At 45.8% G+C, this 25,545-nt stretch overlaps 1 long non-coding RNA gene across 1 annotated transcript in view; it reads left to right on the top strand.

Annotated features, from left to right (window-relative positions):
* The first annotated feature begins 646 nt into the window (after window positions 1-646).
* LOC128833618 (uncharacterized) overlaps window positions 647-25,545 on the top strand; it is a 40,297-nt gene continuing 15,398 nt past the window's right edge. Inside the window, exon 1 of the long non-coding RNA XR_008444304.1 lies at window positions 647-746. This is a non-coding gene — a long non-coding RNA (uncharacterized LOC128833618). The remainder of the gene's footprint in view (window positions 747-25,545) is intronic.

The raw sequence follows: 25,545 nt of genomic DNA, 5'->3' as shown, positions 1-25,545 counted from the left end.
GGGAGTGCTGAGCCCTTTCAGGATTGGCCTTTCTGTATGACATGGCAAAAGAAGAGAGAAAAAGGGGTGAGTGCAGCTTGGGTTTGACTCTTGTGTTTTGGATGGGGGCAGGCTGTGACTGTTACTCTTGTTCGGACAATTGTGGGTTTTAATTCATGCAAACGGTGCCCTGAGCCTTGGAGAGGTACTTTCCTTGTGGTATCACTACAAATCAAACTGAGTGATTAAAATGATCAGCCTGAGGGGGCAAAGGGAAGGGGGCAGGGGAAGGGGGCAGGGGAAGGACAAGGTTCACATGAAAGCAGGACACTGGTGTACTGGCTTGTGTAACACACACGTTGTGCAGGTTCCACGGCTGTAGCTGGTCTCTCACTCTCAGCGCTGCTGTGTGTTGTTCTAATGTCTGGGAGGGAGGGAGTGATGCTGTGATGACGATACAGGCTGATAATTACGGATGGGAGCTGAAGACATGGGCAGTTAGTAACTGCATGGTAACTAAACACTATTGAATTTGCAGTGTGCGTGTGTGTCTTTCTCCCGCCTTCCCCCGCTGGCCCCTTAGTGCAGTCACCTTCTGTTTGACTTTCTATCAAGTGATTTTTTTTTTTTTTTTTAGATCATTCATATTTTCCATCATATGGCAGGGCAGAAGCCTCCTTATTCGCTTTGTTTCTCTCCCTGAGAAGCATCATTATCACCCCGAGAGAGAGATGTGCACTCAGCCATGGCCACAAGCAAGGCTATAGGTGAGTCATCAATGTTTCTGCTTTCCAGCAAAGTCCTAGAAAAGCCTGTGCAAATGGGGGCAGAGGGGCCTACTTGCATTTCTGGGTCTGGGTGTGTGCATGTGCAGCAGTGCTTAATGTGTAATGAAAGAGGTGCCAGGCATGGGCGGCAGCTGAACCCCCTCTTTGGGGAAGCTAGCCCCTGGCCCCACCCCTTCTGCCTGAGGCCCTGCCTCCTGCATGCCAGAGCCCCGAAACCTGCCCCCATAACAGGAGGAGCCCTGAGACAACCCCCCCCACTCCCCTCGCGACTAGGGGATCCCCAGCTCAGCCACCCTGGGCCAGCGCCAACGCCAGGCCAAGCGCTGTGTCAGGCTGCTCCCTCCATGCCGGGTCAAGCCGCCCTTCCCCTCCTCCGCCTTCCCCCAAGCGCACCACACCAGGCCGAGCCGCTTCCCCGACCAAATGCCAGGCTGAGCCAGCGGCCCCAGTGCCCAACCGAGCCACCTCACTCCCGCGCCCACCGCTTGCTCACAGTGCCCCTTCTCACTCCCCCGCTCCTGAGGGGAAGCGATGTGGCAAGCAGCGGGGACCTGGGGGAGACGTGGAGTGCAGGTAGGTAGGTGGCAACAGCAGCAGGCGATGGGTGGGAGGCCTCAGGGAAGGGCGGGACTACTGCGGCCCAGGTGTCCCTTGGAGGCGGCTGTGCCAGGGAAGGCTTAGCCTTCCTTGGCCTATTATACCCGCCATCCATGGTGCCAGGGCTCAAGCAATTTTTTTTACATTCATAACCGAACCTACAGTGACCAGATAGCAAGTTTCAAAAATCAGGAATAGGAGCCTATATAAGAAAAAGCCCCAAATATCGGGACTGTCCCTATAAAATCGGGACATCTGGTCACCCTAACTGAAGCAGCAAGCCCAAAGGTGCCGGGGCTCCGAACTGCCAAGCCCAGAGGTACCGGGGCTAACCCCTGACAAGTCCCGGGACAAATTAAGCCCTGATGTGCACATATGAGCATGTGTGTTCACAGGCACGTTAGTGAGTGAGTGCACGTGCGTCAGTGTGCCTATGAAGTTATGTATTTCTAAAGTGCCTTTCCCCACAGTATGTATAGCTCAGACCACAAGGGTATTTAGGTGTCCAAACCCCACTAGGAGTTAAGTGCTTGATTACCTTTAAGGATCAGGGCCTAGGTGCCAGGTGGGTGCACATGGACATGTTTGGTTTTGTGCAAATGTGCTTGAGCCCATAGTGTATCCAGGCTGATGCATGTGTTTACATGCATATACAGGTGTGTGTGCATTTCTTTGGGTGCATCGAAGCTTATGTGCGTCGTGCGTGTGCCTGCTTGTGCACTTGCTAATGGATCTCAGAATTTCCACGCACTCTCGGGGAATGTTAGAGTAAGTGAGGCCTGGATTCTATTACAGACTCGCAAATCATTTGGATAATATAAGGACTGACCTGAACTTTTGCCCTATACTCCAATGTGGACCACATTTATGGATCAAAAAAGGTTTTGTTCATCTCAACTTCTGGGTTCAGAGTGGAAACCATCAGAATTCCTGGGAAAACCTGTCCTGGTGAGATTCCTAGCCCTGCTGTGCAGCTCTGAGAGGTTCCCAACCCAGAGAGGCTGAGAGAGCCTCACCCAGCACAAGGAATGAGAGTTCCCTAAGATTGTTGCTTGAAATCTCTATTGTCCCTCTCCCTCTTCCCCATCCCCCAGAGGTGCTTTGTGTTTCTGACAGCTCAGGACCCCTCTGCCAGCTTAGTTTACTATAGCTTTTACCACAGGTTGGCCCTGCAGAGGATCAGCTGAAGAGACAAGCAGTTAGTAACCGCATGGTAACCAAACACTGTTGAATTTGCTTGGGGGAGAGAGTAATAATAGTAGTTAGTATATTATGGCTTCAGAGCATGGCGCACACACCAGCTAAGTGATCCACATGACATCTCCAGAAAGTAGGTTAGCAGTATCCCCGTTTTATGGATGGAAAAACAGACACAGAGAGGCAGTGTGACTTGCCAGAGGCCACATTCTGCTTCAGTGGCAGATCCAAGATGAGAACAGAATTGTTTCTGGCCTAGTTCAGGCAGTTTGTACAAACATTCCACACCCTGCCCTGCCACTCCACTTCACACCTAATCTACAGGTCCCCCTGCTCTGCCAGTCCTTCCTCACCCGCGTTGGCAAAACTGATAGATCTCAGGTCTACAGCTCCCCCTATTAGTCAAGTCCTTCTCCAAACACCAGCTCTGTCAACACACCTTAGTTCTGACCTCCAGCATCCCTGCTATTCCACTCTTGGGCTCATCAGCTCTGAAAATGTACCTGGGCTCTGAGAGTGACCCATTCCTCCTTTGGGTAGTTCATTCTGACCCCTGACAAACCTGGCAAAGTGTCTCTGCTACCCTGCACCTCCTTCTGCTTACTCCACTGCTGGGCCTGGTGAGCAGAGTCTAGCGATCAGTTGCTGAATTGTGACAGGTTTGGGTGGCGGTTTTGTGATGTGAGCAGAAGGCAGGATGGTCTCTTCCCCCACTCATTTTCCCTTAGGGGGCATCATTTTATAACTAGGTATGAAGCCCTCTTATTCCCCTCATCCCAGACTCTGGCTGTATCACTCCTCTCCCTTCTCATCACCTGCCCAGAAGCCAAGGAAACAGAGCTTACCATGGGGAATGAGGGCTGAACTATGAAATCAGGTTTCAGTGCATGGGTATAGATCCTGCCCCTGCCGTGCATGAGCTGCCATGAGTCCAGGGAACTCTGCAGTGGCCACTGCTGTTACAGGCGGCAGATTCAGGCACCAAAGGCGGCAACTCTCTTCACTTGCAAGCCCCTCATTTGCTCACTCGGGTGTCTCCTATCCGTCCCTCTGCAGTTCCGGGAGGTGTGAGGACTTGCTGCAGTAGCAGGGGAGCAGCAGACTGCGATGGTGGCCTCTTTTGTTGTCTGCCCACACAAGCTGGTGGCTGTGGAGGAGTGGGGGATGTTTGAGCCATCAAGGACTGTGGGTGCAGGAAGGGGAACAACATAGGAGCCACTGGGGACTGGTGGGGAAGGAGAAGAGGGCTTGAGTGGCTGACAAGAGGGTGAGGGGGAGACGGGATTGTGTGTAGTTTAAACCTAGGCAGAGGGAAACCTCATTTTGAAACAGTGCTTGAGGGTTCATCTGCCTCAGCACTGGCAGCTCCATGCCCTACAACAAAGGGCTTGTTGAAAAGAGGTGGAAGAAAAAAGGAATTAAAAGAACTGGGAAATTCTTAAGATTCTTTCCACTGGAAAATATGTCTCCACTTATCAGTCAGTGTCAACAACAACAACAGACACCTGCCTTTAAACTCTGAACAGCAAGAATCAGGACAAAGGTAATTTAAGGCCTCAGCTAGCTTATAATCAGCCAGGTTTCAGTTCTGGCTCATAGCTAGGAGCAGGAAAGCTGCCTGTCATTAGTGTATGTATATGCATAAGAGATGGCCCTGAGCTGGAAGATCAGATCAAGACACCTCTGAACCGACGTGTGGTCTGAATTTCGTGACTTGGGCACGCTGGCCCATTTCTTACAGCTGTCTCTCTGCACAGATAGAGTGTGCAGATGCACATATGACTGTGTGAGTGAGGTGCGTGCACTCTAGCTGTTTAACTAAAATAAATAAATAAACTGTGTTAAAAGAACACTAAGTTTGCAATCTCGAGCACTCAAAAGTTAGGAAATGTCAGTATTAAGGTTGCCTGTGCCACCTTAATTCAGCTCCATTGTGCATATGCATTATAATAGTCTTTAATTACATAATCACATACTATTATTTCCTCATTAAGTGCTCTGTGCATTTAATAAGCAGCTACTCAGTATTTTGTTTTCTTCTGACTGTTCAGTGTGTGGCCCCTTGCCTTATTCACTGCACACCATCCAAACCCCAGTTTGAAGATAGAATTGTTAATTTCCTTATGGGCTTTCCTGTGGTGCTCATCACTATGGTGTCTGAGAGCTTCAGACAATTTATTTTCACAAAACCCTTGTGAGGTGAGGCTGTGTGTGATCCCCCTTTTACAGCTGGGGAACTAATTTTGGATGCTCACTTTGAGATGCCCAAGACCTGATTTTCAAGAGTACTTAGTATTTTAAAGCACTTAATATGTTCAAAGCACAGCTTCTATTGACTGCGGTTGCAGCTGTGACTCCTCAGTACTTTTACAAATCATACCTCAGGGACTCAAGTTGGGAACCCAGAAAATAAGGAACAGAAGTGGCCACCTGGAAAAAAATTGGTTTAAGTGACTTGCTCAGCACTACATAGGAACTCAGTGGCAGAGGCAGGGATAGAATCCAACTCTCCAGGGCAGCATTCAGCTGCCTTAAGCATGAAACTGTCCTTTCTCTTGCAGAATTCATTTGCTACACACCTTCCGACTTCTGCCACAAATAAAGCAGAGGTCCTACAGACAACAGTCCCCTTTGCTGCACAACGCTGAGTCATCCCCAGAGCAGGGCCATCCTGTGCAGTGAACTAGGTCATGTCTAGAATGATGTGCACCTATGTCTTTAAGGCACAGCCCTGCGTTGAATGCCTTGCCAAGAGAAATTGCCTCACAGGAGCTCCAGGAGACATTGGGCACGGCTACACCAGAGAGTTTACAGTGGCACAGCTGGACCGCTCTATACTGATGGGCGAGAGCTCTCCCACTGGCTTAACTACTCCAGCCCCCACGAGTGGCAGGGAGAAGCTCTCCCATTAATGTAGCACTGTCCACACTGGCGCTTATGTCAGGTGTAACTTATGTCACTCAGGGAATGTGTGTGATTTATTCACACCCCGGCGCGGCAAATGTTTTGCCAGCGTAAGTTGTAATGTAGACGTAGCCATTGTGTCTCATCGGGTAGACGAATCTGGCCAACTCCAGGGCTCCTTTGGAGACTCTAACGTTGTTGTAAGCACCAGCTTCACTTAGGGCTTGAGCCTGTGCCCTTTGAAGTCAATGGCAAAGTTCCCATAGATTCAGTAGAGCAGGATCAGGCTCTTAGTTCTTGTCTTCAAGAACTGTGCCTAGTCCTGGCTCTTTGCACCCCATCTTCCAGCTGCTCAGCACAGTCTGGCCTCTTAGTGTGTAAATTACTAGACAAGCATCTGTGTAACTCTGTGTGATTGGTGTGTATTAATACATTTGTGTGCTTTGTGTTCAAGGCGCTGTACAGACATTAATCAATCTTTGCAATGTTTCTGAGGTTGGTAGGCAATGTACTTGTAACCAAGTTGGTCCCAGGATATTAGTGAGACAAGGTGGTTGAGGTAATATCTTTTATTGCACCAGCTTCTGCAGGAGACAGAGACAAGCTTTCAAGCCATCCAGAGCTCTTCTTCGGGTCTGGGAAAGGCACTCCCAGGGTCACAGCAGCATCCAAGGTGGAACACATTGTTCAGCATAAGTAGTTAGTACATATTGGAAGGGACCATTCAAGTTAGAGTGGCCCATTAGGCAGGCAGGCAAGTGTTATTCCCATGTTATAGATGGGGAAATTCAGGCAGCAAGGTGAAGTGCCTTGCTCAAAAGTTCATGCAGCAAGGAAAGGATACAACCTGCTGACTTAAGCACCTGTGCTCATTCCTCCTGAACAACACATGCCCCGCTTGGATTCTGTGTTCTGATACAATAGTGATGATGCCAGGCAAACAATGAATGATGGAGCTATTTTCTATTGTTCTCATAAACACGGTAGTTGCTGAAACTTTACCTCTCCTACGTAATGTGTCCACTCCAAACTCATGCCAACACAGTCTGGGCATGCTGGCCTATGTTGGCCACCAGCTCCTCCCTTTGGATCCTAATCCCCAGGAAATGCCTTGCCCTCTAATCCTTAATGCTTACGTAGAATTTCTTTATGGGACTTTTCCACTCAGCTCACATTCAACCCAACAAAGCCCTGCCCAGGGCTGCTTGGATTACTTCACATCCTTCACTTCTGCCAGTCCTTCCAGTTCTCCTTCATTGCCAGGTCCCCCACCCACTTTCCTTCTTGCAGCTTGGTATCCATATACTGATATCAAAGACAAGAGGACAAATCCAGATATGAGAGTAAATTTATTCTCTCCCATCTCCCCTCAAATATCTGATTACTGCACAGCTCTCTTTAGCAGAAGTGGGCAGGAAGGTAGAGTGGCTAGTGATGAGAGCAGGAGACCAATAGGCAGAACACCTCCTAGATTCTATTCCTGGCTTTGCCACTGACTCACTGAGTGACCTAGGGCAAGCTGCTTCCTTTCTTGCTGACTCAGTTTCCCCATCTGTAGAATGGAGACAGTGAATCACCTTCGTAAAGCACAAGGAGAACATCAGATGAAAGGCTCTGGATAAATGCAATCTGATTATTATAATAAACGTTTATGCTGTCCGCATTGTTTCTACTGCTGTTGCTTTTCCTTAAAAGTGTTTAGTAATAAGGTCAATGGGAGTGAGGCCTTTATTTACATCCTGTTCAATTCTGAAGCAAGACGTTCCCAAGGCCATCACATCTGAAGTCCTTGCTCAGGTGATTAAGGCACTGGGCTGGTATGCAGGAGATCTGGGTTCCTTTTCTGGCTCTGCCAGAGACTGCCTGTGTGACCAGGGGCAAGTCACTTCCCCTCTCTATGCCTCAATTCCCCATTGGGAAAATGGGTAAAATGATACTGGCCTCCTCTGTGAAGTGCTTTGAGATCTGTGGCTGAACAGCACTGTGAGAGAGTTAGAGAGACAAGGTGGGTAAGGTAATATCTTTTATTGGACCAACTTCTGTTGGTGAGAGAGACAGGCTTTCAGAAGGAGAACTCTGTAACTCAAAAGCCTCTCTCTCTCTCTCTCTCTCACCAACAGCAGTCAGACCAGTAAAAGCATGGGCAGTGGGTATAATAGGCCAGGGGAGGCTAAGCCTCCCCAAATAGGATACAGCACACCTCCCTTTGGAGGCACGCCACCAGCCTGCTGCCTTTGGAGTGCTGCCGTCGCTCCACCCTAAGGCCCCGCTCCTGCGTTCTGCTCTTCCCTGTGACCTTGCCCACGCTGCTCCTCTTCCTGCACTCGGACTACGTCCACCTTTTCCCCCAAGGCGCCCCCCCCCCCGATTGTTGCTCACACTTCTCCACAGCTTTACATGTCAAGTTAGTTCACATTTAATTTCATTCTAAGGCTAATTAAGTACAGTACAGGATATGGACAGATGAAAACAATGCAATCAACCTCTCTCTTGATTTCTATCAGCACAAGTGAATTGCTTTCAATACATGTTGACCCACTCAACCCTTCTTGGATATTAAGACACAAGTGAATCACCCTGGTGCTCTGATCTGAGATGGCCTGTTTGTGTCACCAAGCTGGTAACCTGTTTAGACAGCATCACAGTGTTCTTATTCCTTTCTCCCACCTTTTGTCTACTTGAACTGAAAGGCTCAGATCCTCATAGGTATTTAGGCACTTAACTCCTATTTATTTCAGTGAGGGCTAAGCGCCTCAGTAGTTTTGAGGATTTGGGTCCAAGCTATTTAAGGCAAGCGTTGTCTCTCACTGTGTATGGGCAGTGCCCAATTCAAAGGGGCCCAGTCTCAGCTGTGGCCTCTACTGAAAACGACAAAGGACTTCTGCATTTGGCACATAATGTAATCAGTTGACTGATAAACCTACAGAAAACTCAGACCATTGCCTGAATCTCCATCCTTATTTCATGTTACATTGCTATATTTTTCCCATTGTAGTGTGAGTGAAGATAGAGGGCTATATCCTAAAATTTTGCATTCCTTCCTCTCAGCTGATGTCACCTTACCATTATTTAAAATGTTTCTTTTATTCACTAATCAAACACTCATTCCCAGACCCCTCCACTGAACAGCTCCTGCTAAAAGCGGTAACATAATTCAGCATCGCCTGGTCCCTGTAATGTTACAATCATTTGTCAAGGCTCATTTGTTTCAAGGTCTTCAAGTTGTAAAGCCTGGGAGGGTTTTCACTTGGTCTTCAGGAATGTTGGCCCTATGTCAAAGCTAGATGAAAGGAAAAGAGAAGAACCACAGAGAAACAAAGGCAAATGTAGTTCCATTCAAAAGAGCATATTAAATAGTTCGTGTTAAACACAATGAAACCCATACAGGGGAAAAATAACAAACTCATGACCATTCACCACCTCAGTGTTGCCAACTCAAGGAAAACACTAAAAATTGAGCTGCTGGAATCAGTCTGTTGTACAAGAATCTCAGTTATTTTCCATTTTAAAAGGAAAAGTTCTAGCTCTCATGGTAGCCTAGAGTTTGAAAAGGTGAGCGGAGTACATGCTGAAGGCTCGCGAACCAGAAGCCAAATAAAAAGAACCCAATATTTAATGATCTTTTTAAAAAAAGATCATTAATTTTTAAAACTCAGTTTCTGGGGGCCAGGCTCATGACTTCTGCATGTTTGGGATTGACAATACTGGTCCCCTGCCCCATTAATGATCCACTAGAGAGGGGCAGCTTTCAAGTGTAGCCATTGCTCCAGGGGTAGAATAGGCCTTTCAATCCTTGGGTTCCAAACCTGTTGTTTTGCCCTGTCTACTCTATCCATTTGAACCAGTAATTTAATTCTTCATCTTAGTGACACGGTCGACTCTATGGATGATTTGAGTCTACACACAACGTGCACGTTGCTTGGTTTGCACCATTGGCAGCTATTTGTTTTGCCTCTGTCAGTGCCCTAAGCCCCGACTTGGTTGTCTTTCCATCCAGCCCACTATTCTTGTGCAGTATAGAAACCATTACACAAGCCTGAGTGACCTGGTTGTTTGCTCGGTTTTCCTTCCATCTGTCTGTGAAGTAGGACGTCCCAGAGTATGTGTGCTGAAGATGCTGCTCTGGGCTACATTTTAGGTACGGAGCTCTTTAGAGAATCTGACTGTAGGTGTCACAGCGGGGAATTATGCTGAGACCGCAGCTCTTTTGAAAGTCTGGCCCTTATTTAGGTGGCTAAATGGGAGCTCAGCTCCAAGATCTGCCCCCACTTGTGACTGCTGAGCACTTTCAATCTCTGGGAACCCCTGCTGAAACACTACGGGAGAGCCTCAAAGCACAGGTAAAAACATGCTCCGACATGGATGCATAAACACTGTGCCGGGGTGTGTTGTAGGGTGACCAGATGTCCCGATTTTATAGGGACAGTCCTGATTTTTGGGTCTTTTTCTTACATAGGCTCCTATTACCCTCCACCCCCTGTCCCGGTTTTTCACATTTGCTGTCTGGTCACCCTAGTGTGTTGTGAAAAACTGCATTGTGGACGCAACTCCACCATGTTGGGTATAACTGTGTCTGACTCTTCCCAGAGATATCCAGGATTATGTTCCACCTCACCACAACCTCAGTCTTGTCTGAGCCTGCAGTGGATCAGTTCCCTCAAACCACCAGTCCCTTATCCACTGAAAACTCACAGAATTACCGGGCCTCAAAGAATACAGATTCAAGTAATGGTGAGTAAGAATATTGGAAACCAACGGTTACATACAAAAACATTTCCCACCAAAAGCTTTCTCCGGTGTTTTTCAGTCAAGCCTGGTTAAGATCCTTTTTCATAAAGCAAATGCGCTGTTTACTTCCTCAGTGAAGGGTACCAGGGTGTCGTCTTTGCCTCCCCCAACTCTAGTGGAGCAACCCTTGAAAGTGGACCTCAAGATTAAGTTTGCTTCCCCCTTTCTTTCTCTTCCTGTTAGTTTCTTTCTGAAGTTCTGACAATCCTCCATTTGTATTCAGGTCAGACTGGTGCTAGGAGACCCCTTGTGAACGGGACAATACTCAGTTTACACATAAACAGAGCAATGGCAAAACCTCTCTTCTGACAGAAAACCTGATTTTCATCTTTGCTGCAGACTAGTACGTAGACGCAGACTTTAAGAAGGTACTATGTGTGCATATGCACCCACACACACATGCATGTTTCACAAGGACATTGATGACCAATGAGACGCTGGCTTTCGTTTAAGACTTCACATGATATTGTTTGGTAAACTCCAATATACATACCAGACTCAGGAGATTTCTGTAGCCCTTGGGCACTTGCTCTGCCCCCCTTGACAGTTGGCACTAAGAGGCTCTTGGGTCACACTGGCTCAGACTAGAGCACCACATTGAGGTTACAAAAACACGGGTATGCTAGTAGAATAGCTAAGACTTTAGTCACATGAGTAATCCTACTGAATTCAATGACGCTGTTTGTATAAGTATTACTCATGTGAGTAAGTGTTGCAAGATCTGGAGTCAGCAAGGAACGGATTCTCCAGGGCCAGGCAGGAACCTGTGTTCTGGTTTAGTGGAGAGGAGAAAGGTAAGTGAGGAACAGGGACTGGGGCAGAGAGAGAATACTCCGCATAGTAATTAATGCCTACCTCTTATGTACTGCTTTTAACCATAGATCTCCAAGTGCTTTACAGAGGAGGTCTGCAGTGGTGAAGTGACTTGGCAGACACTTGGGAGACTTGGGTTCTATTCCCAGTTCTGTCACTGACCTGCTGCGTGACTATGGCCAAGCGCTCTGTCCCGACCACGACGTGGATCTAGTTGTATTATCTAAAGCAGAAAATAACAGACATTTTGAATTGTGAAGCTACAAGCTCACCTCCAGGGTGTTAGTGACTCAAACTCCACCAGGGCCCCTAGATGGGAGTACAGTCCCTTAACTCAGTTAGTAGTCAGTTATTCTATGAACAAAACCCCCTTTGCCCCTTAGAAAATGTCACAGGATTTTTATAAGGCCCATAAATCTTCACAATAGCTGATAGGGCTGGGCTGACTCATCAAGGATCCTGTATCCCATGGCTTTCCTACCTCTTCCAGTTAGCCTTTGTTCAATCACATGAATGAAGCAATTGTGTCAGTCCTCTCATTTCTCAGAGCTATGCCTCTCCTAGGGCTATGGACAGCTCAGGACTGAAGATAATTTTGTCTAAGGATGGATAAGCTTTGGAAAGTTTAGGTTTGGTTTAGAATTGGATAAGGATCTAAAGCTTATACTGTTTATTTGAAACTTACTTAGCTTTAACCAAATCTTCAAAAGGCTGATTTCCAGAAGAAGAATAAGCTTAGTCACAAAGTTTCTTGTCCTTCTTGCTTTAGGTTTGTGGCTATGAAATTGTGATGCCTGTTTTCCTGTATGCTGCATCTTTAAATACCTAAGCACCTACCCCATGCACACAGAGCTTGACAGCCATTTTGTTTCTCGGAGTGCCTGGAGCATGTTACAGTGGAGATGTATACATTGTGCTCTCTCCGGGAGACTTTTTAATTTTGTTCTTAATCCAAAGTAATTTTAGACTGAAAGAATGTGTTTTGCTCTTTGTGTATGGAAATATAACAGGATTGGAAAGGAAATACAATGCCATAAAAATATCTGTTCTAATAGCATTTTGCCACATCAGCTTTCAGACCTGGAAAGCTAAGTGCAGCAGTACCTCAGTACCAATACTAAATAATCATCATCATCATGATGCAAGGTACTATTCAGTGTACATAAGGGTATTACAATCTGGTCCTTCGTTTGTAAGCTCTTTGGGAAGCAAAGGGGGCCTTTGTTTTGCATACATAGCACCTAGCACAAAAGAGGCCTGATCAGAGCATCCACACACTATCCTAATATAAATAAAGAACAAACAGCATCAGCTGTTTTGCTTTTCATTGAAACTACATGGTCAGTTTCTCTTTCTGGCTCTCATGCACTCATGCAATGCTGTTGTGTATTTGTGTTTACAACATCAAAAGTGTTTTTATTGAAATTTTAAAGAAGTGAAAATATTTCTATTCGTAATGTGACAAAATCTTCAGTTCACATTGAGTATACTTCTGTTTCAGTAGACGAAAAGCAAAACAAATACTCTATAGTGGCATTAATGTTAGGTCAAAGAAAACAAACCTAAAAAAGAACAAGAGTCAAGTTTCCAGGACAGAGCACAGTGTGTTTTGTCTTCTTTTTAAAAGACTAAAACAACAATCAGAACAAAGTGACTGCTGGCTCTGCTTACAGGCAGGGTTCTTAGAATTTAATAGGGCAGCACACAGAGAATAAAAACTTCACAGTTCCAAGCTACCTAGTCCTCAGACGTCATTTGAGTCAGCGGCAAAACTCCCATTGTCTTTGATGGGGCCAGGATTTCACCCTCTAGCTCTTAATACAGCCACCATTTTTGTTCCGTTCGTTTCCTAGACTTTGAGCCTAACTGCTTGCATCCCTTTCGCTGGCAGAGGCTTAGGCTTAATCCAAAGGAAAACAGTGCTGGCAGCCACTGCAGCATACAAACTGGAGAAAACAGCTGGGGAAAAAATTGGAAGGGATTTCAAAATCCATTGTCAGAGTAAACTGGCCAGAAAGATAATCTCTCCCACTATTAACCAGCTTGACCCAAGACTGCAGAAGGACCACACTGTTCTATCTTATCTGCTTTGAAGGCACTTCGGTGACCTCCATTACCATGAAAAGAACAGGAGTACTTGTGGCACCTTAGAGACTAACAAATTTATTAGAGCATAAGCTTTCGTGGACTACAGCCCACGCTACAGCGTGAACTGAAGATTTTGTCCCATTACAGCGTGGGCTGTAGTCCACGAAAGCTTATGCTCTAATAAATTTGTTAGTCTCTAAGGTGCCACAAGTACTCCTGTTCTTTTTGCGGATACAGACTAACACGGCTGCTACTCTGAAACCCGTCCATTACCATGGTATCTGATACCCTCAGAGTCTTTAAGGCATTTATCCTCTCTACATCTCTGTGAGGTAGGGCAGTGCTATTATCCCCATGTTACAGGTGAAGAACTGAGGCACAGAGAGGCTACGTGACTTGCCCTTGATCATACAGGAAACTTGTGGCAGGTCCCCAAATTCAAGGCAAGGCTTTACCTGTTGGGCTATCCTTCCTCTCTGTTCAGGTGAAGACTAGCACTGGATCAAGGCTGCTTCACATAGGCCTCTATTTTATATTTTCCTCCCTCAACCTATCACATCGTGGTCACTCCTAAATGCTTACTAGAGATGTTCTGTGATGCATGGCCAGCTGTATCCAGGGCTAGCATGAGGTAACTCCAGACATGTTGTTTATGTTACTGTGGCAAAGTTGCCACCCCAACATGCCCCCTCCTAACAAACTGTAGCAGTGTGGCAGCTTTTGCCTCAGTTTCCCCCTTCTTTTGGCCTACTCCAGCCACAGAGGCATCCTGACCTTCTGGCCAGGCCACTCTACAATGTCCTGCCCCTCCTGGGGCCATAGAGTCCTTCATCAAAGTGCAGGAAAAATGCATACAAACCAAACCTTCAGCCCCACTGGGCTCAGCAGACAGTCACCTCAGCACAGACGTGCTGCTGCTCCTCTTCCTCCCTTGTTCGATCAACCCCCAATCCAGGGACTGGCACTCAGGATTTCTGGCAGGCTTCCAGTTTGCCCCTGTCAAACCCTATCTGATCTTTTTTCCCTTGCTCCTTTTCAGTCTTCTTGTTAGGCAACTTCCCTCCTCTTCTCCTCTGGGTCTCTTTTCCCCAACTGGGTTCACCCAGCTATTTATAGAGACAACTCTGCTGTCCCCTAGCTGGGCTTTATTTCTAATTAGGCTTGGCCCATCCTCCAAGTGCACCCAAGCTGGTTAATTGGCCTCTCGGGCCCACATTAACACTTTTGCAACCTGTGCGGGGTAAACACCCTTTCATGATTACGACGACCCTTCATGGGTTTGAAGGGGAGCGGTCTCCTTCTCTCACAAGTGACTCCTTACCTTTCCTCAGTCTGCCCAGACTCCAGGTCTACTGTGAAATCACTTCTCAAGACTTGCTCCTCTCAGTTAGCCTCTCAGCCTTGACCTCTGCTGCACCATTCCTGCCCCATTTGGGACTCCAACAAATGTTTTATGTATATAATAAAAAACCTGAAAGATATGTATGCCACAAACCCCTGATTATCATGGATCTTTCTTTTTGTACCTGCCATACCCCCCTTTGTCCATTCTTCCTTGTTGTAGCTTTAAGCTCCTTGGGGAAGGGCTCTCCTTTTGATTGTCTTAAAGCACTGCGCTCTCCTCTGGTGTGATATCAGTAATGATGTATTAGGAGGCCTGGTTGCCATGGATGGGGGATTTGGGGAGCTGTCCATGTCCTGTTTGCCCTTTGGACGAATAGAAAAGCTGACCCTCTCTTTCCATAGACTCAAAGCATGTGCACCAACTCTGTAAAGGTCGTGGAATGTGGTTATGCTACCAAGAGACCCTATGGAAAGTTCCTTCTCTGCTTTCTCCCCTCCTCCATGCTGAAAGGAAACCCCAGGGAGTAAGAAACAACCTTTGAAGTGTTTGATAAGATCTCTGTCTCTCTAAGTGACTAGTTGGGAAGGTAGGGTGGAAAGGGTGGAGACAGTGACGGTCATCTCTTTGGCTTTGCCTCCCGGCACAGCCCCATCCTAGGTGAGGTGCCTGAGGCAGTGTGGTCTGGTGGGATGCTTTGCGCTCTCTTCATCTCTCCCCGAATGGATTAGAACAATGCAATAAGGCGACGAGTGCTGCCACGACAAAAATAATAATTCCCCTTTGATGCACACTAAAAGGGAGGTGGAAACCACCCCAGAATAGAAATGCAATTCTCACTCCCCTCCTAAATGGAGGCTGCTAACAAAGAACTGAATCTTTGAAATCCAAGTGGCCTGGCTTAACTCTTCCCCTGCTGTTTGAGATATATAGATAGGTTTTTTTTATTTTATTTTTTTAAATGAGTGGGTCATACACGTTCAAATGCAGGAGAAAACAACTGGGTGCAAAAATACATGGAAGGAAAGAGCATTGCCAGAGAGCAGCAAGGGAGCACAGGACTGAAACAGTAGGGGCCGGCGTGAGCCAGGAGCATTGGCAGAGCTGCCTGGGGGCCGAGGGATGACAAAGCAGCGGGGTTTGTGAGACAGGCTGGAGATGCGTTGGCAGAGCTGGGGAAGAGAGGAGACTTGGAAAAGCGGGGTAAAGACTGAGTTGCCTCAGCAGGGCTATGTGGGAACTCAGAAAGGAAAACAGCCAGGAATATCGGAGGACGTGGGGCAGAGCTGTCTGACAGGAGGTCGTACAGGGCCTGCCTGGCCTATACCTAGCTCTAGCCATAGCTCCTCATTCGCACTTTCATGAGTATTACGTTAACCTGCAGATAGCCCCCCCTCCCAAAACGCCTTTTCCTTTGCACACTGAACAGTGGGCTATTGTCACGTGAACTCTTCTGTCCTGCTGGACCCTAATTGCTTCAGAACGACTGTACTGGAGCAACTACTGAAGTCAATAGAACATTAGATTAGTGAAGTGCTGTTCCTAGCTACTGATGGAGTATTCTGAAGCACATCTGGATGTGTTGGGTGTCTCAGGGCTGCACTCATTGGAACAGGCCTTGACTTAAAGCAGGACTTTCAGTTGGGATTTTAGCTTTCAAATACCTTGTACATTCAGGGAAATCCATTCACTCTTCACTTGGTTTTCATACCTGTTTGTGTTTAAAGAAAGGCTTCATTCCTCGTGGACCATCTGTTCTTTTTATTTCAATCAAGCAGTGATGTTTTAGTGTTTGAATTTTGGCCATCAAGTGGTTCAGTGAGTTGCTGAGTCTGTGTTAGCCAGTGGTACAGTGAAGGGATGGTGCTGAGTGTTTGAAAACCAGTGCTGCAGAGAGGAAGGGTGAGCTTGTGGTTTAGGCATGGGACTGGGATTTGGGAGATCTGGGTTTAATTCCTGGCTCTGCCACAAACTTCCTGTGTGACCCTGGGCAGATCACTTCATTTCTCTGAGCCTGAGTTCCCCATCTATAACATGGGGATAATAACACTTAATTTATCCCATGCATGTCTGTCTTGTCAATTAGAATGTAAGCTATTTGGGGATTACTGTCTTTTAATATGTTGTGCAATAATAAATGATCGTATAATAAATCATAAGAAAATCACTTATGCTTGACAGAGAGCCCCAGCTATAGACAGGGACTGTGTCCAAAACTGAAGCCAGCTGTCTGTGACATTCACTCCCAAGTCGAAAGCATATGGATTGGAAAGAGGTTCCTAAAGAGTGAAGACTACGGCACTAATGAGGTGGTTAGACAGCTCAGGCGATGCTGCCTGCCTGCTGTGTTTTGACGCAAAGAGGCTGAGGGAGAAAGCTTGGCAGCCCCCCGGACAGAGCAAGGAGAGCAATGATAATGACGTCAGAACAGTGCGTTCCTCTCTGTATGGCTTCCCAGTGCAGGCAGCTCATCTTTCAGGCACCAAGGAGCTGCATAGTTTCCATTGAGACTGTGATGGGCTGCAGCGTCACATGCACATACCTCTCGGGCGTGACTGTTCTCTAGGGTGGACATGAGGCAGCAGCTCTCCGGGTTTGCCTAGATTAAGCAAGGAGGTCGGGGTTAGCAGCTAACCATGATCTTTTCCCTAGTATAGGTGTGTAGATTGACATACATAAACTGACTTCTCCTAGAGTTGACTTTGACCAGCTAAGCAGAAGTAAAATGTGGTACCCTACACTGATGGGAAAAGATCAGGGTTAGCTAACACGTGTTTAACTAACATCAACCTTCTTTCCTAAGCTAGACAAACCCTCCAGGGTGATCAGCCAAGCACCCACTGTCAACAGAGAAACCATGACTTGTGTTGTCCCTTGAAATTCAGAGGGTGCAGAGGTAGACTCATTTTCAGAACAGTCACAGTGGAAGGCTGTGTGGTCTAGAGGGCAGGGCACTACACAGGGAGTTGGAGATTTGGGTTCTAGTGCCATTTCTGCTGTTGCTCTGTGGCCTTCGAGTATATGATGTTACCTTTCTGCACCTCAGTTTCCTCATCTGTAAAGTGGGGATTGTGACACTGTCCTTCCTTTGTAAAGCACTTTGGGGTCAATTGATGGCAACCACTGTATAAGAGAGAAGCATTGTGATTACTTTTATTGTATTGTTGGTAATGCCAGGATCTTTTCCCCGCTACGCTACCTGCCAAACCAGTTAGCATCATTTGAGCAGAGGCAAAGCTTCCTGGAAGTTGCATTCCTGAAATTATTGTTTTATGTGGAGATACAGGAGCGGCACTTGGACTTGCCACTTTTTAAACTTTCAGCTTCTGGCTGTGTGGAACATCTCTTGTGTATGGCTGTGGGGTGCAACTGCCGAGATCAAAGGTTCTCCTCCATGTTGGAAGGCCGTGCTTGGGACTGTAGGGGGCAGATCAGAGAGCCGCAGGCTGTAGCAGACACTAGGGTCTGGTAGCTGTTGTCCAATTCAAGCTCTCTTGCTTTAATGTAAAGGACACACAAGACAGTCTCAGCATGAAACAATGTAGGGCGACGACTCCTGGGTGTCGTGACCTTGTTTCAGCACAATACAATGTCATGATGCCGCCATGCGATGACATAAGTGTCCCCGCACTGCTGTGCACTCAGACACCACGATGATCAATGCGGTATAAGAACCTGAATAGGCTAGAATAAACATTGCATTGTGACAGTGGCTTGACAGCCGTGATGACGTTTTCCATCTCCTGGCAGCAGGTTGTAGGACATCGTCCCCATCTACCTGGTATGCAGGGCAGTTGTAACCATGCCGGTCCCAGGATATTAGAGAGACAGAGTGGGTGAAGTAATATCTTTTATTGGACCAACTTCTGTGGAGCACGTGCAAGAAAGAAAACATCCTCTCCAGAGGTCTCACCGTCTGTAACCCTCTGACCGCTACATACAACTCCAAATATGCTGAACGCAGAAGTTGGTCCAATAAAAGATTATTACCTCACCAGCGTTACTTCCTACCTTGACAGGCAAGTGGGTAGCTAATGAGAGTGTGAACCAAACCCCATGCCCATTAGCTGCATCCCTTCCAGCAGACTCCCTTGAAGTAAGAAAGAAGAAAAGTGAGACTCAGTGCCCCTTTTCTCCAGGGCTAAGTGAGGGGTTAGCTATACCAGGAGTGCTTGTTTTTCCACTATACTCTGCTTCTGAGATACATATTAACCTCACTAATATCCCTGGAGGGGAAAGAGCAGGGTTTAGCAAATAAAGTCTTGTGCAAAGGGAGAGCCAGAAATAGAAAGGGTTGAAATATAGAAGGCCCCTGGCAATGTCTTCCTCTGTCCTGGAAGAAAGATTTTCTTATGATAAAAGACACATTCTGACTGGCTCCACCATAGCCCCAAGCAATCGGAGGGATGTGCAGGCCCATCAGCTAGGCATTTTTCCGTTACATAGTAAAGACCTGCTCAGAAAAGAACCAGAAAGGGGAGAGAGGAAAACAAAAACCCCAGCAGCCACAACTAGATTCTTTTTTTTTCTTTTGCACAATATTAACACTTCAGCAGCACCTTTCATCTGCAGATCTCAAAGCACTAGAAAAACCCTAATTAATTGAGCCTCACAATAATATCACAAGTTAAGTAATTTGTTCAAGGTCTATAGCAGTGCTGGGAACTGAATGTCCAAGACTTCTGGTCAGTTACCCATCTTTATTCTGATGCCTCCTTGTCGTCTCCGGGATGGTGTAGCATGCAACAGGCATACAACCTCATTAGAAAACAAGCACACGTCTGGTATGGAAGGATTCAAAGCAGTTGCATGATGTTTGCAAAGAAACCCAGAACTTCCCTGCTTTTGGGTTTTGTTCCCAACTTGAAATTCATTTTAGGATTGTGAACTTTCTGAAAGTCCCAGAGGTTGGATTATGGGTTTGCACTGAAACAGCTGAAATTTTGGTGGTTTGGGCTGAGTTTTGCCTAGAGGTGTTTTTGATTTATTCAAACCTGAAACTCAATGAGAAACTTTGGAGAGAGGGAAGGTTTGAGGGGAAATGTAGGATGACTGAAAGGGAATAATATGTTGGGATGTTCGCATGAGCCTCTACAATCCAAGACGGCTGGATTTGACACAGCTGTGAAAGGAATGCAAACATGCAGTTTGATCTGCAATGAGCTCCCTTACAAGTGTTAAAGGATTATGAGACATGTGGAGTTTTGTAATGATTAGTTCTGTGCTTTTAAAAATATGGGTCACTTTGGTTTTTTCTCACGTTATATGATATCCCATATGCAGTGGTTTTTGGTAAACAGAACATGTCAATAACCATTTCGATAATGTTTTTGATAAAAAAAACTTTTTTTTGGGGGGGGGGAGAGGAGATTAATGAAAAATGGCTCCATTTCAAATGCTCTGAAATGGAAACTACTTTGAAATTCCAAAACCTTTCATGAAAATAGCCTTTCATTTTTCAGCCAGCTCTAGTCTAACATATAATATTTCGAAATCCTTGTGCTAACTTCACCCAGCCTTCTCTGAATACATCACTCAAGTGTTGTCTTAACATGGTGGCATTTGCAGGGTCAAGCCCTAAATCTTTACTCCGGTGAGTAGCCCCAATGACCTCATTGGGATTACTCAACCTAGTAAGCAATATATCTGGGAGTACGTGTCTGCAAGATCAGACTGTGAAATTGTACGCTTTTTGGGCCCCAGACTAAAGTCTTTTCTCCTTTTCACCATTGTAACTTCACCCAACTACATGAAAGCAGTATTCATTCCATGCTCTTTATTTGTCTATTAAGCACATATCTCTCAACCAGCCAAGGTTCAAATGTGGGGCATAGTGTGTGACAGAGATCCAAAATGAGAGCCACAAAACAAATGATTCATGCAGGAAATTCAAAATGCTGTGTGGCTCTTTTTGGTATCCTCAGTTCTATGATTTTGCATTTCTGAGGTAACTAATTTTCAACAGTAAAGTGATAGGACACCAGATGAGTATGGCACATAGATAACTTTGGGACTAAGGCCTCTTCTACACCTAAAACTTAGGTCGACCTAGTTATGTTGCTCAGGGGTGTGAAAATTTCATATCCCTGAGAGAGGTAGTTAAGCTAACCTAAGCCCCCGTATAGACTGCTTTAGGTCCACTGAAGAATTCCATTAACCTATCTAGCAACAGAGGGTCCTGTGGCACCTTTAAGACTAACAGAAGTATTGGGAACATAAGCTTTCATGGGTAAGAACCTCACTTCTTCAGATGCAAGTAATGGAAATTTCCAGAGGCAGGCATAAATCAGTATGGAGATAACGAGGTTCGTTCAATCAGGGAGGGTGAGGTGCTCTGCTAGCAGTTGAGGTGTGAACACCAAGGGAGGAGAAACTGCTTCTGTAGTTGGATAGCCATTCACAGTCTTTGTTTAATCCTGATCTGATGGTGTCAAATTTGCAAATGAACTGGAGCTCAGCAGTTTCTCTTTGGAGTCTGGTCCTGAAGTTTTTTTGCTGTAAGATGGCTACCTTTACATCTGCTATTGTGTGGCCAGGGAGGTTGAAGTGTTCTCCTACAGGTTTTTGTATATTGCCATTCCTGATATCTGACTTGTGTCCATTTATCCTCTTGCGTAGTGACTGTCCAGTTTGGCCAATGTACATAGCAGAGGGGCATTGCTGGCATATGATGGCATATATAACATTGGTGGACGTGCAGGTGAATGAGCCGGTGATGATGTAACTGATCTGGTTAGGTCGTGTGATGGTGTTGCTGGTGTAGATATGTGGGCAGAGTTGGCATCGAGGTTTGTTGCATGGGTTGGTTCCTGAGTTAGAGTTGTTATGGTGCGGTGCGCGGTTGCTGGTGAGCATATGCTTAAGGTTGGCGGGTTGTCTGTGGGCGAGGACTGGCCTGCCTCCCAAGGTCTGTGAAAGTGAGGGATCATTGTCCAGGATGGGTTGTAGATCACTGATGATGCATTGGAGAGGTTTAAGTTGAGGACTGTAGGTGATGGCCAGTGGAGTTCTGTTGGTTTCTTTTTTGGGCCTGTCTTGTAGCAGGAGGCTTCTGGGTACACGTCTGGCTCTGTTGATTTGTTTCTTTATTTCCTTGTGTGGGTATCGTAGTTTTGAGAATGCTTGGTGAAGATCTTGTATGTGTTGGTCTCTGTCTGAGGGGTTGGAGCAGATGCGGTTGTACCTCAGCGCTTGGCTGTAGACGATGGATCGTGTGGAGTGTCTGGGGTGGAAGCTGGAGGCATGAAGGTAGGCGTAGCGGTTGGTGGGTTTTCGGTATAGGGTGGTGTTAACGTGGCTTTATTTGAACTGTGGTTTCCTAGAGCACCTCACCCTCCCTGATTGAACTAACCTCGTTTTCTCCATACTGATTTATACCTGCCTCTGAAAATTTCCATTACTTGCATCTAAAGAAGTGAGGTTCTTACCCACAAAAGCTTATGCTCCCAATACTTCTGTTAGTCTTAAAGGTGCCACAGGACCCTCTGTTGCTTTTTACAGATTCAGACTAGCACGGCTACCCCTCTGATACTATTAACATATCTAGTGCCTCTTGGAGAAGGGGATTTACTACAACAACAGAAGTACCCCTTCTGTCACTGGACCAAGTGTCTGCGCTACAGAACTACAGTCAGCACTGCAGCTGTGCCTCTGTAGCATTTCTGGTGTAGACCAGGGCTCGGCAACCTCTGGCATGCGGCTCGCCAGGGTAAGCACCCTGGCGGGCCGGGCCAGTTTGTTTACCTGCCGTGTCTGGAGGGTTCGGCCGATCGCGGCTCCTACTGGCCGCAGTTCGCCATCCCAGGCCAATGGGAGCGGTGGGAAGCCGCGGCCAACACATTGCCGACCCCTGACGTAGACAAACCCTAAGAAATGAGGGACACTTGACTGGTACCTGAGTAACCATTATGCACACTAATAATGCTATATAAATAATTAATAGCGCCTTTGATCTTGAAGTATTTAGCAATGTATACATCAGCTATTTGCAGGGAGCAGTTAGCAAGAAAACAGAACCCTTGAGGAAGGGATCACTAGGAACAATGGGATAAAACTGAGCAAGGGGAAATGTAGGCTGAATACCAGGAAAACATTCTTAACAATAAGGTCACTTAGACTGTGAAATGGGGAAATGGCAGAATCCCCTGAACTGGTTTACTCAGGCTTGGGATGGACAAAACACTTGGGAATGTTCTGTGGAGAACAATTACATTCAACGTTGTCAGGGAACTGGGCTGCAAAATCATTCTAGTGGGTCTTTTCTAGCTCTAATCCTATGGGGATCTATGCAGGGGGCAGGCAAAATCTCTGTTTTGTCCTCCTGCATACAAATGTAAGGGTTTGAATACGCTGCAAAATTATTTTGGTTTAAGGGAGGGCGTGAAGGTAAAGTGGAATGGGTATTCTTTGATTAATTCCCTCTTATCCCAGAATAAAAGCATCCACACGTGGAGTTGATCAGGGCGAGTTAATGAGGAATAGCCATTTTGGAATAATTTAAACAAGCCTAAATCGTATGCTTTTATACTGCAGTATGTTAATTTTTAAGGCAGGAAGGAAGAGCAGCAGCAGGCCGGAGAAAGGGTTTTGTTGGCAACATCTGTACTTCCACTCGCATGCAGAGAACTGAGCCGGGGACACAACTACAAGGACCCAGAAAAATTCAGAAGATAGGTGGTGGTAACTGCCGAGCATGCTCAGTAGCTGTTGGAAGCCTGGGTGGAAGTCACTGTTCAGCCCAGTTCTTCTTGACTCAGTGTGTCCCCAGAACTGAGCTAATCACAGCTCACTGTGGGAAGGTAGAGGCAAGGCAAGATTTTAGGCCTAATCTGCGCACAGATTTTGTACTGCTATAACTGTTTTGGTTTGGGGTGTGATATTTTCCTAAAATAGTTTTATAGGTCCAACCTCTGCATGCACACAGTTATACAGGTATAAAGATGCCTAATACACTGGTATAGCTTATTCCCCTTCCTGCATGGGAATAGCTATACCTGTCTACGCCCATTTATACCTATATAACTATCAGGGTTGCCAATTTTGGTTGGCTGTATTCCTGGAGGTTTTATCACATGACCTAATCTTTAATTAAACATTAATCTTTAGTTCCTGGAAGCCCCAGGACAACCCTGGAAGGTTGGTAACCCTAATATCTATGTCTGTACTGTACCACTTTAACTATGCTGGTATAACTTTTATGTGTAGACAAGGCCTCAGTGAGACAGAGGAGCTACGGGAATTCTCAGGGGACTCATCTGAATGACAGATGGTGCAAAGCATCCAGAAAAGCATGGTTGCTCTCATTGTAAAGTTGTAAGAATTCCTATTGGAACAGACAGAATGAGGAGGGTGTCCATTTGCAGAGGACTGAGGCCTCGTAAATGAGTGAGAACATTGTACTAAATGAACTAAATCTGTTTAGAAAGTGATACTCTATTGGGTTAGTTGTTAAGAAATCAATTAAAACTAAATTAATCTGACACTCTTCAGCTGAAATAAGAGCGTCCTGCAAAGGAGTGGCATCAGTGTAACTAAATCTGTTTCTAACCTTATACGGTCTTAACTCTGCTGTATTCCTTTAACTTTTGTATTTGTCACTTTCCCTTTTAATATTTGGGTAAGAAATTTGTACTGTCAACAATTTTGTTTAGCATTAATAAAAACTTAATAAGTAAATCTCTGAATCATGGTCTATAAAGCAGAATACATTCTTTCCTTGCCAAGAGGAAATTAATGAGGTGAATTGCTGCCTGCAGGTACAAAGGAGCAAATATTTTTAGCTTGCCCATTTAACACAAAAGTGAATCTGGATTTTAAAATCCATGGAATAAATATAGAATCGGAGAAGGGATCAGTTGGTCTTTGGAAGTCCTGAACCCTTTGTGTGATGTCTTTGTTTAGAGTTTGTGGATGAAGAGAATATAGTTATCTGATGAGACATGAGTGCTCTGATCTTTCTGTATTGCATCCACCTAGCTGAAAAAAGAAAAAGGCTTGGAAAATTGGTTATATCTGGCCCTTAAATGGCAGCAAGAAAGTGCGAGTTATTAGATCAGGCCTTCAGCTTCGATGGTAGATTGATCTGGTGGCAGTGGCAGTCTTGTTTGTGTGCCTAAGACTAAGTATAAACATAATTTGATTCTTGAAATGATTAAAGTCACAGCGTGGGAGGCTGTTGCAAGTCCTTTGCTACCTCAGAATACATATAGGTCTTGATGATATTGGAAACATGTCCACAATAACCCATCATCAGTTGACCACTCAGTCCACTTATCATCCTGGCCTAGTAGAGCTCAAACCAATTGTTAGAAGTGGGTTTTTAATTTTTTTTTAAATCTTTTCCACTCCTTAGACACTGGTTCAAACATTTACTAAAGCTGCATTCAAAGAAAATACGCAGGCTAAAGACCGTTCTCTGAAGTGGTGTCTTAGGAGAATTGCCAGAGGTATATTTATAGAGTAGAAGTTAGCTGCTGAAACACTGAAATATTCTCATTACCGGGAATAACATGACTACGGAGGTACAGGATACACAAGTCATGTACGTACTTCATGATCAGCTAGAGGGGACCAGCTGGCTCAGGAGTTTGGGATGGAACCTAGAGACTTTCACCTCTAAATTGCCAGTTTGAATCCAGTCTAAGTATAAAAAGAGTGAAAGTCAACACCATTTGAAGGCTGTTTGGTGGCCATGTGGAATCATCCGGTGACATCAATCCAGTTTCTATTTAACCTTTAACCTGTCTGGTCATTCAGTGACAGACCTGCGGGTGGCTATATTACAACAGAAAAACTTCAGAAACAGACTCCAAAGAGAGACTGGTGAGCTAGAATTGATATGCAAACTAGACACAATCAACTCCGGTTTGAATAAGGACTGGGAATGGCTGAGCCATTACAAACATTGACTCTATCTCCCCTTGTAAGTACTCTCACACTTATTATCAAACTGTCTGTACTCGGCTAGCTTGATTATCACTTCAAAAGTTTTTTTTCTCTTAATTAATTGGCCTCTCAGAGTTGGTAAGACAACTCCCACCTGTTTATGCT

This window comes from Malaclemys terrapin, chromosome 3, assembly GCF_027887155.1.
Source record: "Malaclemys terrapin pileata isolate rMalTer1 chromosome 3, rMalTer1.hap1, whole genome shotgun sequence".
Classification (NCBI taxonomy): Eukaryota; Metazoa; Chordata; order Testudines; family Emydidae; genus Malaclemys; species Malaclemys terrapin.
Note: the sequence above shows the minus strand (reverse complement) of the source record. Positions and strands in the feature narration are given on the sequence as shown.